Source organism: Passer domesticus, chromosome 2 (genome assembly GCF_036417665.1).
Source record: "Passer domesticus isolate bPasDom1 chromosome 2, bPasDom1.hap1, whole genome shotgun sequence".
NCBI lineage: Eukaryota > Metazoa > Chordata > Aves > Passeriformes > Passeridae > Passer > Passer domesticus.
Genome location: NC_087475.1, coordinates 55,210,311 through 55,223,429, shown reverse-complemented (window position 1 = coordinate 55,223,429; position 13,119 = coordinate 55,210,311). Strand labels below are relative to the sequence as shown.

Here is a 13,119-nt window from a genome sequence, read left to right as displayed (position 1 = left end):
AGCTTAGAGTACAATTTCCTACTTATAGATGCCCATGAAATTTATGTAATGTAAATGAAAACGTGTAGATACCAATTTCAAATTGCTCTTAGTTTTCTTAATGATCGCCTTTAAGATAGCTGAAATATTCGGGGTTTTTTTGTCTCCAGTCCCGAAAAAAATGTTTTTTGTATAGTTTATTTTAAAGGATTATGTCCTCAGGACACTTATTTAGTCAGACATACATAGTGAAAAAAACCACAAACCCGAGATAAGATGTTAATATTATTTATTAAAGCATTTTAGTGTAGGTCTTAATAAACATCCACCAGAATATTTAAATAACTACAGGAAAAAAAAAGACAAAATAAAATCAATATAAAAATCATAGTATATTTGTTATACAAGTATTAAAATTAGCAAAAGAACCAGGCCTAGTGTAAAATGCTGCATATTGCTCAGCATAGAAAATTCACATTCTCAGTTCTCAGTGCCCCAATGTATGCAATACCTCTAAGTTAGTTTACACTTGCATTGTGTTCTGTCACATATCAACTTCCTCCTTTTTAGAAGAACTTCTGTTTCACATGGAGTTTGGATTAATTCTTCATTAATAAATATGTATGGAGTTTGAATTAACATATAAGGCCATGGCATCTGTCGATAGTGTGGATGCCCCTATATGGTGTTGAGAAATATTCTGTCAACTATTCTACATGATAAGCTTCTATGGTATACAAAGTATTAATGCAAGTGTAGGCTGGATGGTCACTTGGTTAGAATCGTGCCTGTTCCTCAAAATTCAAACAGGTCAGACTGTATGAATATCATTCTTTGTTCCTCTTAATATTCATCTCCATGTAGTCTAAATAAATGCTGTCACAACAGGCAACATGGGTACCATTCACATCATCTCTTCATACAGTAAAATCCACTCATAAATTCTGTAGTTTGAATTCCAAGGTAACCATCTGATTACAGATTTGGTTTTCTGCTGTTTACAGCTGCTTTGCCCACTTTTAGAGTTTAAAAAAATAGTTAATGTTACAAAAGAACAACCTCTAGAGTAAATTATTATGGAAGGAAAACATATGGAGATTTGCCTTATACAAGTCCCAAACCTTGCAGCATTATAAATGTTAGCATACGACTTTTTTTCCAATTACTTCATTGGAAAGTAGTGAACATAATTGTGAACAAAAATAATTTCTAGCTTTGTTGTTAAGCCTTAAAATCTGTTATTGTCACCAAAAGCCCCTTAATATGAAGTTAAAAAATAATCCTCAGAAACTTGTTATTTTTTTTGAATACAACTTTCTGATCCAAGCCCTATTACCTAAAGGTCTGTAAGATGTGAATATGAAAGCTGGTGGCAACAAATTTACCTAAGAAAGGCAAAAAACCACCAAACAAAAAAAACCCAAACAAAATTATAGTTTTTCTGCTCAATATAACTGTTGTTATTGCTAAGTATGAACCCTGCAGGAGTTGTTTCATTGAGGGAACTGGAAATATAATATGGACACTTTTTAGATCTAGGACGCTGTTTCAAGTATAGCTCAGACTAATAATGACAAAACTCTATCATATAATCTGCTGGCTCTGGAATGGTCTGCACCAAATGATTAGGTAATTCAAAAGAAATCCTAATGAACCTCAAACTCATCAACTTTGTATCAAATAAATCAAAATCATAATTGCAAACCATAACAGACCAGCAGTGCCTTACTTGGCTCAGAAAAATTGGTTCTGTTACTTCACTAGCTATGTAATTTCAATGGATGAAAAAGAGCTAAAACTCTGCATTTTGGCCAACTATTTATTTGCCAGAGAATACAGCAGTAATTATTCCTAATATTTGGTAAATTACTATATTGGCTTAAATAAAGATATTAAACTTCCACTTCCACTCCCATTTTAAAGAGTTAAATAGCTATGAAATTTATTGAGTATATCTAAACATGCACTAGAGGTTTGGTTCTTATTTTTCACTCATAAGAACTGGGTCTATAAGACATTTTCTTTAAAGAAACCTATCCAAAACAAATTCTATCACAACCTTTTCAATTTAACCTTTTCTGTAATACATATTCTCTCTTGTATTTAGCAAACACTAAATTTAAGTCTTTGAACTAGATATTTCACCTCTCAGGTGCATTTCTGAACCCTCAAGCCCAACAGCCCTGCTAGAAAATTGTCTTTACTTCTCTTGGTCTGAAATAACCTTTTACAGTTTCATGAATAGTGAAAAATTTGTGAGAAATGGAGTTGAAAAAGTATCATATTAGGACACCTTATAAATGGATGGTTGGCATCTGTCTCCAGAGTAATATAAGTCCATTTCAAAATCTTTCACAGCCTGAATAAAAGAGATAGTTTAAACCAATTTTGCCTCAGGCCAAGATTCACAAAGGCGTTCAGGATTTTGGGTTATTTTTTTCACTGTCGAATGAGACTTAGTTTCCTCAATGACTTTTTGTAACTGCAGTCTACTTCTCAGAACTTTTAGCTAATGACCAGCTCTGAGATTTGTTTCCCTCTGTGTTCATTTAATGACTGTGATACACCCCATCGGAACTCTTGGAGTTTAAGCATTTACTCCAAATATTATTGTATGACAGACAGCCTTTTTTTTTTAGATACAGTGGTGTTTGTTTGTCTTTATCAGAGAATTAGAAATTGTTAGAAATTCCCTCTGGAACATAATTCTAAGGGAAACCTCAGTTACTTTTCACATTCTAGTAGCACTCTATAAGTCCCTGATGGTGGAGGATATTATTTCATCCAGACATCCCTCATCCCACACCAAATTCATTACAGGATCCAGAAAAACTTTAATCTCTGACCCCAAACCCGTTCTATCTAACTTTTACAACAGACACAATATCATTTGGACATTCTTCTTAATTAAAATAATTTCCCATGCTTTTTTCCCTGAAAATTTTTTAATAGACTAGAATTTGTCTTTTGTATTTTACCAGCAAACACACGGCACTTCAAAAAGCTGCATCTTCTATAGTGAAATTACTGTCCTGGCAGATGAGGGTAGAGCAGTAGATATTATCTACTCCAATTTCAGCAGTATCTTTCACACTGTCTCCTTTAAGATATCTATAGAGTATGATGTATGGCAGTATAAGTAGATAGTGAGGTGCTTTGAAAACTGGAAGAATGGACAGACCCAGAGGGTCATGATCCAGAGGCACAGAGGCAAGTTGGAGACCAGTGACTAGCAGTGTACTCCAGCAGTCAGTACTTGGTGCAGTCCTGCTTAACATCCTCAATGATCTGGATGATCAGGCAGAGCTCACCCTTAACAAGTTTGCTAACAACACCAAACCGCTAATGGTTGTGTAACCATCCAGAGGGATCTCAACAGGCTGAAGAAATAGGCTGATAGGAAGTTCATGAAGTTCAGCAAGGAGCAGTGCAACACTAAAAAATAGCCAACAGTCTTTAGTTTAGATTAATGAGTTCCAGGATTTGAGGAAAAATAATGAAGTACTGATAAATGTCAAAGTCACTTGTCCCTCTCATTTTTTCATGATCTCATTGGAGTACTTACAGTTGGATCTCAGTCTTTGGTCATGATTTTTCTTGATGGAATGTGTGCTTTTCAGCTAGACACAAAAATTTAGGCCACTTACAGCTACACTTCTCACTTCCTACTGCCTACTATTTTTTATAACACACAGATATTGTTTGCTTCTCAGAGTTAATCAGTGACAAGACAACTTCCCAAATTGCACAGACATTATCTGGGGCAAACCAAAAGCAAAAAGAAGCATACACTAAAGCATTAAATAAGTTTTGCATATATTTAAGAATATGATTTAACACACAGAATATTGACAGATTTATTCCATAATTCAGTTAATAGGTGCTCAAAAATGCTTGGCTGTGTCTTTTGATTGTTTTCTTCCTCTGTATCTCTGGTTTTGAATGAGATAAAAGTAGTACTATTTTCCAGTCATCAGTGAAAAGATGAATGCTATTTAACCAGTAGTAGAATATGCACCAACATCCCTTTTCCACATGACTGAAATTCCAATTTTCTTTCCAGTGCTTAGTCAGGAATGCAGCAACTACCATCCCTTAGAAAACATCTGTATCGTACTGTATTATTCAGTATATTCTGATGTTGTATTTCGCAAATGCTCCATGTGTCCAGAGCATCCACCATCTGACTGGAACAGTCCATAAATATTCTAAGCATTCAGAGTATAACATCTGGTACACTCATTATTAGCCTTTCATTCCACATTTAATTTATATTATAATTTCAGTAATGGCTTTTTAGTTCAGACATGATGCCTGTGTCAAAAGTATATCTCATTAGTATTCACAAACTATAGACTGATGAAATAATCATGTCAAAGATTTGCTGATCATAATTTCTATGATACTGAGGATTTCAACAGATATTACAATTGTCTCCATGTTCTGTATTATTAATGATAACAGCTGCAAGTCTTGCATGTTGCAGTAGTCTGAGCTGAGACTTACCATATTTTGACATATGACTACTTAACCTAAGTTCAGAATTGGTACATTTCTTCTGAAAATTGTTAAACAACTGTTAGCAGTTTGAAGAGGGAAAAATAGCTTCCTTTTAACTCCATCTGGTACATACTGGAAATCCAAACTGTTACTAATAAAACATTGAATCTTATACAGAGTACATGGTGAAAAAATCTGGATGAAAAAAAAAGATAAATAACAAAATACATCCTTTGATAATTGCAAAAACAGAACAGAGAAGATAACAGAAAGACACAAAAATACTATTAAATGATGGTATTACAATAACACAATGTGCTCCATTGAAAGTGTGCCTATGAAAAATTATTCTTGCAACTAGAATTCCAATATATAGAGGCAATTGGGTGTATAAACAAAAAGTTAGTTGGAATCAGAATTCTTATTAGGATTTTAAATAGCGTCTCATCATTGGGTAGATATAATTTACTCCATTATAAAAGAAAAATAAACCAAAAAACAACTCAAAACAAACCCAAGCAAAGGTAAGTGTATCATTCCTTTAAGCCATTTGAAAACTGCAGGCCTACATATGTGAGAACTCCACAAACCCTTGTTAACAAATGCAATGATTCAGTTTTTAGGTAAAGTTGCAAGGAATTAAAAACAAAGAAGAAATGACATATGGTATGTGACTAGAGACTTGCAGGAATGAAAATTTCCTGGACAAAATCTCAAGGTACTCAGAATCACAAAAAACCATTTACAGAGGAATTATCTCCTAGTAAATGAAGACAGCCAACCATGTATTAACCACAGGAGAAGCCATCCTTGACCTACTTGCAAATAGAGAGGAATTGATTGAAAATTTGATAAAAAGAGTGAAATGTGGAACAGCTACAATGAACTAGTAGAATGTAGATAAATAATTAATGAGTTTACTTAGCACTATGGTACCTGAGCACTGAATTTTAAGAAAGAAAATTAATCTCAAAGCCACAACAATTGAGGAGCCAGGCAAATTTCTGGGCAGGTCCCCAGGACAATGAGTATGAGAGAAGATTTCCAGGACTTTTCACACTAAGGCACTGCAACTAGTCAGTGAGAAACTTCTCTAGGTGATCTGCATGGATTGATGAAGTTTCCAGTTTTCCACTGCTCCTTTTTCTGCTTAGCTCCTCTTCGTATTCTGTGTCCTTTCCACATATTTGTGTCCTTTGTATAGCAGAACCCATAGGTGCTAATGCCAAACATTTCATTAGAATAGCATACCCAAAGTTCATCCAAATGCTTCTAACACTTTGTGTCTAACTGTCCAGAGGGCAGCAAAGAGAAACAGTAAACTTAGAATAACAGAATGTAAACTCATTTAAATAATTGGGTTTTCCAGGCCAAAATAATACCAATATTGATATTATTATTAATAATATTCATTTCAATATGAATAATGGCAACAACAACAATAATAACATACATTGCAATGCAAGGATTAGGCACCCTACAGAAGTGGGCAATACTTCTACTTAGGACCATAAGTTTTGAAATAATTTTTGATATTAGACTAACAGCATAACATGCATGAAGACTTCCTAACATGTACTGCTTTTCAAATCTTAATGGGGTGATTCTGTTCAAAGAAAAAACTATAAGGGGTGTGTGGAGGGGGAAATGAGTGTGTCTGACTGTCTTTATTTTAGTTCTGATCCAAAGACCTTTTTTTATTCAGTTCAGCTGAAAAGTTGACTAGATAGAGTGTGTCTTATTTTGGGATTGCTCTTTCATCTAGGATTCAGTTCCAAAAAAAATGACTGTCCTCAGGCTTGTCCTTCTGTAAAGTAGATGCTGGTCAGAGGAGAGGTTTTTTCTTATGCCCTTCCTTTCTCCTGAGGCTACAGTCATGCATACAACTTCCTCCAAGGGATTTTCTGTAATCCACAAACTTGCCAGATAATCACAGTACTAGCTTCTCTCAGAGAATAGGCACCTGATAAGGCATATCAGAAACACTGATGTCTTTTGGGTGTTAGTAAATCCTTTTCTCCCCTGGAAAGTAGCAAACAGAGCATTTATGAAGGGTGAAACTAATGGTCGGGCAAATTGTTGAGCAATAATCCTGACTAAAAATAGTTTTCCCAGCAAATTAAATCCTTCAGTTTTGTAGAGGTTTATGCATAAATCTCTGTAACACATAAATTGAAAATCACATCTCAAAGAATTAAAGGAATATATTAAAAGCACCAGGGCCCTTTCTCTGAGTCACATCAGCTAACTCAAAACAGCTAGAATCCACACTATTAAATCTTTATACACTCCAGAGATAGTATAGACTCTCCTAATTTGTGTATTTGGAGTGGTCCGTAACCCACCCTAACTCTCAAGAGCTTAATATAAATTATTTGGGAAATGGCTGGAGACCAAAAAACAAAACCATGCTAATAAATAATTAAAACAATTTAAAGCATTTAGCGATATGTGTACATAAGCAATAGAGTTACAGTGCTCAGGAATACTCTTTAGTGAAGACCACACAATATTCCACCAAACTATTGCTTTTATAGAAAAAAAGAATGATACCTTTTTATAATTCTTGATGCATTTGATGCCACATAAGGTAAATAACTTTTGTGGATAAAGGATGTTTGGAAGGGGTAACTTCTAAATTTCACATACTGGGACTAAGAGTCATAGTAATCATGGTAAAACAGAATAGTATATCTGCTGTTGTAGAGGGATGATTTTTTCCTTGAAGACCACACAGACTACAGTTTTACAGATACCTGCTGAAGATGTCAAACCAAGTCAAGCAGATTGCAAGGAGACAAACAGCCAGGTGGATTGTCTAAGATAGGACTGTAGTACAGGAACCTGTAGTAATTTTAATCTCATAATAAATAACCAAACTGAAAAGTAGGATTGTGGCTGTCCTCATCGCATTTTACAGAGGGACAGTAGTAGAGCAGATATTACACTAGAAATTTAAATCATAGTATAAAAGACAGAAAAGCAAATTTTTCAAATTTTAATAAATTGAAAACATTTGTTATTAAAAATACAAAGCATTATAAGGGAAAAAATTAGCAGTGCAAGAACAAAACAGCTCATAAGCAAAAAGGCAATGCAAATAAAGGAAAACCAAAACACAGATTGCTTAGCTAATATTTTGTACAAGAAAATCTATAAGGAAAAGCTTGAGATCTTATCATAGTCTGTGCAGGAGAACTTTACCTCTTAAAGAATCAGCTGTCCCTTCACTACATTTTAAGTTTCACAATATTACTGGAAATTCAGGGCAAAAAAAGAACAAATTTATCAGCAAAGCTGAATTAATGCATATAAGGAATTTAAAATTTGTAGATGAGTACCACTCTAACAACACACAAGCATTTTTACTGTGTGTATTACAAGATTTTATAGGTGCTGTACTTACCCCCCTGAGTTTATTGACTGGAATTTTTGGTTACTTCAATGAACCTTGATTGCATTTGCCATTTTGCTTGATTGAATAATGGATAATTAGACTTAAGGAAGAACATTTTACACAGCAATACAGAGTTGTATAACAAAAAATGTCTTTGAAATATTTTGCCATTTTTTACTTTCCTTGCTGTAGTGAAATTTTTTAGAGTTTGGGGTTTTTTTAAGTAAAAAAAAAAAAATCAAGTGAAACTGGGTGCTGATTTCCGCTCTTGTGCAAAATCAAGCAAATACATGTCTATGTTTCTTATTTGGCCATTTTTCTGTTGTTGCTTTTCTCCCTAAAAATCCTCAGATTCTTCTAAAGTAATAATTTAATTTAAAATTGAGAACCAATCAATCACCAAACAAATCATCTGCTAGAAAATGAGAAAATTTTGTTCACTGGAAATTTTATAAACTGAATTAATTTGCTGATTACAATTTCTCTTTAGTCAAAGTGAAATTTCTCCTCACAAATATAATCAGAGATTTCTACCAAATTAAAAAAAAAAAAAAACAAAAACCAAAAAACCCCAAAACAAAACAAAAAAACCCCACAAAACAAAACAAAACAAAAAACCCAAAAAACCCAAAAATACCCCCCAACCAAACCAGACCCCCCCCCCAAAAAAAAAAAAACAAACCAAACCAAAACAAAAACAACTACAGGTGCAAATAAAATATCTTAAAAACAAAGCAATTCTTCAAACTATAAGGGACAACATTTATTATTAAATGTAGTAATTAGGAATCTCATGCATATACAAACTTTTTATTTACATATATACATAGGTAATATGCACAATTTTATCAATTCCTAGTACAGCTATGATGGTTGGAAACTTTTTATTCTGGTTAACATGAATAAGACAAAGTTGGAAAATATTAGTAGGAAAAACTAAATCAAAGAGTACCCTTTGTCAATACCATTGATGGGATGGTGGAACAAGATTTTCTCTCACCTCATATTCTTCCTTTGCTTTCTGTGAACAGAAAACATGCCTGGGAACACAGACTTGGTTTGTGGCTTTCTTTTTTTTGTTGGATTTTTTTCAGCTTATTATGACTTCAGTGATAATTTTAGAATCTTGAAAATATCTTTATTCCACCTCTAAGGCGAAAATGTAGCATAAACGTCGTCTGATTTTGTGAGCATGGACATATTATCACAAAGTTTATTGTCAACTTCTGTCTCATCTTTTCTGCATTTTATTTTAAACTTCTCTTTTTAAACTTTTGTCCTTTCTTTCATTTTGATACAAGAATGGTAGACTTTCCCCACATTTTTGGTCCTAAAAAAAACCCTTTTAGTTCATTATGGACATAGATATCTCACTCAGGATATTCTATTATTTTGTAGCTCTATAACATTATCAGTGATCCATCAGGTTTACTCAGTGCAGGAACCCTGAGACAAGGATTTTTCTGTATTATACAGATTTGTTGAGATGATTTGTTATTTAGTTAGAACTTTTGTTGCATATTTCATACAACAATTAGAACTGAATAATCATTTCAGCTTGTCATCTTGTCTTCATTTAACCAAAATTTGATTTAAGCAAAAATGACTTAATGAAGATTCTTATACATATTCACAATGGTATAAACTGGCATTACTAGAAAAAACTAAAATTAAGGCAGTTGAGAATATGGACTTGATTCTGTGGGTGACATTTAGTAGTATTCTCCAGATGGTTTATACTACTCTTAGAACAGAACACAGCTGTAGACTTAGTTTAGTGTTTTGCCATTAAACCAAATTCATGATGTCTCTGTACAGAAAAGCAACTGAAGTACTTACAGTAAATCAGTGAATCTGGTCCTCGAGTTTGCAAAAATGAAAGCCAATCACACTCCTTCATAAGTTAATATACTTTGTTTCTTTTTTTTTTCCATTTGCTTCATTAATGGAGAAGGATTGTGCTTCAAATGCCTGTTAGAAATTATCTATTTCTACTCTACATGGTCAGCAGCTTTTTTAGCATAGGTATTTTCCATGTGTCCTACGGGCATTTGAGCCAGGTGGGTGGTAAACAGGCTTTACCAGGGATTGTACAGTAATATTCTATTCAAACAGAAGGCCTTTTATTAAAAGGCTCTTTTATTAAAAAATGACAGAATTGGCTTTATCAATTATTTCACCTCAAAAGAATCATCTTAGATCTTCTGGTCCTTTAGTGATTCAAATAATATATCTTTAAGGCTCTTTCTGGTTTAGGGGTGTAAATTATGTGACTGTCCTCTACCAGGTTGGATCTGACCCATGAACCTGGGAGATCAAAGACAGCATTTTTGCCACTGGTTTGATCTAGTTCAAGAGTTTCTAGTGCCTTGCTTTACTATCACAATTGACTACTTCCTGGTAGCTCTTGATGCATTTTGATTAACACATGCACAAAAGATTTCATGTAACTTTTTCTCAATCTGAATCTAAAAGCTCATTTCTACAAAATTAGTGATTCCTACACCTTTCAGTGTTAACTTTATGTACCGACTTTAACACTATTTGAAAATTCAACTCTAGATAAGCGGCTTCCCTTTCCACTCCTCAATTCCCTGAAAGAGCAAAGCTATGGAATAAGATAAACATAATAACATCAATATTAATAGCAAAGGCATACAAAAAGAGAAGGTCTTTTACCCACAAACAGGTGTTCCCCACCAATGAGAAACAAAAGATGGTGGACACCCCATGTGAAACTAAGTCTTGAAAAGATTGAAAATGGAAGCTAAATATCTTTGATATGGTAAGATAATGAGTATACCTAATATAAATGGACATAGGTGAGACTATAAAATGTGTAACATCTTAGAGTAAATTTCAAAATGTACATTAATAAATGGTGTTCTTCACATTACCTCACAATGTATCTCAGAAGAAAAGCTCATTTTTATCCAACATCTTCTAGAGGAAACAGACTTCCCTTTATGATCTTATTACACCTTTTTTCCTTGCCATACATTGCAGATGAAAACAAATAATTTAAATTAACAAACTGAAAATAAAAAAGGCTTTTTCAGAATGCTGCCCACAGGTCTTTAAAATGATGAAAGCACTTTGCATTATAAGAGTGCTCTAGTCTCTGAACATGGATCCCAGTCTGAGAGATTGAAAATCTCCCTGAAGTCTGAAGCATTTAAATAATTTAGATTAAATTTAAATTGTCCTACACTTTATATGCCTAGAACCATAGTCACATCTTTACTGGAAAGCTTATAAAAATTTGAAATGCTCCAATAATTTTAAATCTTGTAGAAGCCTAGTACCTTCCAAATTAAAGTGCTAATAAAAAAATAGCACTGAAATTTAAATCTCTATATGCAGTGTAGAATGATTTAAAATTATTGAAGCCTTTCAATTTTTTATGAGGTCTCCATGTAGAAGTGAATCAAACAGCATTTTTAGTACAATAGAATAAGTTACAAAATAAACATAGAAAAACTGCCATCAACATAGCAGTGTATGAGAACTTTTTCAGGGTGCCAAAGAAGCTTTGAAAGAACAACTGAATACTGAAAATTGAAGCAGATACAGCCTTCTGCTTAAAACCTTTTCATTGGACTCAGGAGATGTTTTAGGTTCTGATTTTTTCAAGCTATTTAATGACTTTTAATTTCAATTTCCCCCTTTATTATTTAGATAGCAAATTCACTGGGGCAAGAATTTTCTTTTTTTGTAACTGATGTTCAACTGATTAAATGTGGATATCTGCCATGTCAACATCTATATCTAACCTAGTTATCCCAGTACTGCTTCATAGTCAGTGGAGAGAAATACATAATTTTCAAAGGCTGTTCATATAATTGTAAACCTTTAAATAAGAAATAGATCACATCCTGAAGAAGCCTATTAGTCTCCATTGACAATAAGTGGAGCCTAAAGTCACTATTTTAGCTATGGATTTCAGCATCTAAATTTGAGGGAAATGCAGCCATCTTGCTTTTATCTTATCTGATTATTAAGACTTCCAGGTTTTCCTGCAACACCTATTGTAATAGCTATAAAAATTTAAAATAGATAACCTTAAGTCTTCTGAATCTACAAGTGTTCGGCTGTGAAATCTTTAGAAACAATGAATATGCAAAGATATCTCAGTAATACATTCATAGATACATTTCTGAAGTGAAAATAAAAAAGAAAATACATGGGTCATCTGCATCTAATGTGATGGGGTTTTTTTCTTTCCATAATATTCATGGTAGAAAGAACTGAACAATGAAACATAGGCATTTTGTGCACTTTACCTGTAAGGATGAATAATTTTCTTGCAGGACTAATTATAGAAAAACCTGAAGAAAATCCAACCACTTCCACTGACTTGATTCAATCTGAGTTTCAGTAATAGACGGAGATTACTTTACTGGATGACAAAATCCTTCTGACAGCTGAAGAAAACTTCGAGATAGAGAACCACAGGTTTTCACAAAGCCAGAGTTCATCACACATGGCAGATATGAAACATGTCCTCCAACTAAATGTAAAAATCCATGGCAGGAGGTGGCTGACAGTGAAGAATCCCAGAAAATTAATGTTTCCTGTTGAATGTAACCTACTGCTTGCTGAAGAAATTCAGTAAGGGTGGTAAGTCTAAAACCTGGTGCGGCAAGTGGTTAGGTGAGGTGCAGTGCACTGTGAGGCCACGGGGCTGCTCTTCCAAGACCCAGCCATTTCTCCTCAGCTGCCAGACCCTGGGCCAGGAGTCCCTTGCATAGAGGGGCTATGACAAACACAGCCAGGCACAGGGACCTCCCCAGAGAGATGGCCAAGCATGGCCGTGGGGGCAACTCCACAACATGTCAAGGATGTGAGGGTAGCACAGCATTGCAACAGGCTGCCCAGGGAACTTGTGGGCTCTCCAGAGATATTTAAAATCCATCCAGACATATTCCTGTGTCCCCTGCTCTAGGGGACCCTGCCTTGACAGGGGGGTTGGGCTGGGGGATTTCCAGAGGTCCCTTCCAACACTAACACTTCTGTGACTCTATTAGAGTCACCTGTGCTCACTGCTGCTCTATCCTACTGGGAACAGTGCCAGAAAGGGTTCAAGTAAGCAGCTAATTTAATCTGAAATGCTTCAGTCAGGGCTTTACAGAAGCGCAGAAATATTTGGGTTAGGAGGAGACCCTTTTACTCTACTGAGTGAAACAAAGCCAGAGACACACAACACAAATGTACAAAGCTTCAGGTGATGTGCACCATGTTGA

The 13,119-nt window shown here is 34.4% G+C and overlaps 1 long non-coding RNA gene across 1 annotated transcript; it reads right to left on the bottom strand.

Annotated features, from left to right (window-relative positions):
- Window positions 1-251: 251 nt before the first annotated feature.
- Window positions 252-12,699, bottom strand: LOC135293937 (uncharacterized). Its single transcript, XR_010356055.1, has 2 exons — window positions 10,774-12,699; window positions 252-6,501 (listed from the first exon to the last, which is right to left on the bottom strand). It is a non-coding gene; the product is annotated as an uncharacterized LOC135293937 (long non-coding RNA).
- Between the last annotated feature and the right edge of the window lie 420 nt (window positions 12,700-13,119).